Source organism: Pteropus alecto, unplaced genomic scaffold (assembly GCF_000325575.1).
Source record: "Pteropus alecto unplaced genomic scaffold, ASM32557v1 scaffold79, whole genome shotgun sequence".
Taxonomy (NCBI): domain Eukaryota; kingdom Metazoa; phylum Chordata; class Mammalia; order Chiroptera; family Pteropodidae; genus Pteropus; species Pteropus alecto.
The window spans coordinates 2761735-2763916 of record NW_006494612.1 but is presented as its reverse complement, the minus strand read 5'-3'; positions in this window follow the sequence as shown (position 1 = coordinate 2763916).

The window sequence follows — 2182 nt, the reverse complement described above, 5'->3', positions numbered from 1 at the left end:
TCATTACAAAACAAACCAGATGCTTTACTTCCTTCAATGGTCTTGTGCCTTCAGCAAGGAATCCTCTAATTCAGACAAACAGTAATGTAAAGGGTCCATTTATAGCTGGTACCCCTTTACAATGACTGTTTAGATCACTGACACAGAAGTCTCCCACTTTTCCTGCTTACCTCATGTAGCTGGTTGTTTTTAAAATCATCTCTCCTCCACCTTAGGCTTCAATGTCTTCTCTAACATTTTAAATACACATGTGCATACACACCCACGTCCCAACACACACACACACACACCCACGTACACACACCCAGTCCCAACAAAATAATATCAACTTAGTCATGCAATGAAGTGGACTTCTGAGTATTTGTTTACAGGAAGAAACAAAACCAGGCAAAACAAAATTCTAACTCGATCACAAAAATGTCTGTTTATCTTTAAAAAAATTTTTTCTCTTTTAGGATGCTTTCCTAGATTTTGGGGCGGGGGCAGGGGAGGCAAAAGATTATTTGCCAGGAAATGGTTTTTGTGTCTAAAGACCTCCTACAATCTCTGTTGTACAGAACAATTAAATTCCCACTAGGGGACATAGTAACACACTCTCCTGCTGACCTGTCGTTGCACGTTCTGCCATAGGGGACGCTAGCACCAAGAGGAAACAGGTTTAGTTGGCAAATGTGCTAGGGGTATAAAACTGAATGAACAGTTCCTAAGAGTTCTCACAAAGTTTCAAGATGATAATTAAACAAGAGAAATCCAGCCTTCTCGAGAGAGTTTATTAACTGATGCTGAGTCAGCACCGCAATGAACAGAAAAACAACGTAGTCATACTGAAGGCCAGCCTGCTGTTCAGTCTCGCCTGCAGATGTTTAAGAGTATTTCACTTCCCTTTTAGAATCCAGCTCTGTTCTTAAGTCACATATACCATGCAAGTGCTGGTGAGTCAACCACGATGGAGTAAGGGAATAGGGAAAAAGTTGGATATTTGAGGTGGGAAGAGGCTATTTTAAGCCAAATATTTACTTTAATGACTGGAAGATGCCAGTGAATCAACTCACTGTTAATTAATATCAGCCTGCACTCACCTTCAGAGGTGGTGAAATGGGCTTGAGTCTAGGGAGGACGCAAACTTCAAATACCAGTATGGGGCTTAGCCGGGCAACCCTAAAATTAGTTCCAGGTGTTCCAGCTGAGCTGGAGAAGGCCACGAGTGGAACTTTAAGGAAAATAAATTTTGAGACACAGAGTGTTAGATTATAAGATCCTTCAAATGTTTGCTTCTGTCTAAAATAATACAACCCCTCCCCCCTCACCAAACCAAACCATTTTTTATTGCAATTATAGTAGTCAATGATAGGCAATAACATAATTTAAAATGCAAGATGTAAAAAAGGAAGAAATAATAATGGAAAGGAAACATGTCCCATAATAAGAATAAGCATGTTCATATAGTCATATTTAGGTATTGTCCAGCACAAAAATGTCAAAGGGGAAGGAAAGGGGTTGAACTTCTGAACTTCACTCAGCCCTTCTAGAAGGCCCGAGCATCACATTTAGAATGCTGACTAAAGTGGGGAGATGTTGGCATTGGTACAGCTGTGCAGAGAGCTTTCTGAGGCTGCCACTGTCTGGAATCTTACGTCTCAAAATGTTTGTTTCTAAGTAATAACTTGATGCATTTTTAGTCACTATATTATTTCCCTCCCTGTTAGAACACCGGAAAAAGAAAAAAAAAAAAAAAAAACCTCAGTTACCTTTATTAATCAGCATTTCTCAGGCAGAGTTCTCTCATTAAGAGTGTTCATAATGGCAGTAAATCATGAATGATCCAAATAGCTGGGCTCTCCAAAACCCCCATCTGTTCCCTTTGATGGTATCATCACAACGGCTCAACAAGCCCATGTTAGTCTCAGCTACTGGGCCTGGCTTAGTACTTGGGTAGGTTGGGTAGGTTGCAAGGTAGGTGGCCAGATGACTGTAGGAGAAGACTATTGTAGATTGAAAGGAGGCTGAGTACCAAATCTGGACACCTGACTTCACTTGGGGAAAAAAATTATTTTTTTCTAAGGAAAGTAAAAAATGGGATGAAATGTGCCCAAGATGAAATGTGCCAAAATGAAATGTGTTTTCATTTTCTAATTCAACTCCTGCTATACCCAAACAAGGTCAATGACAGACTAACCACATC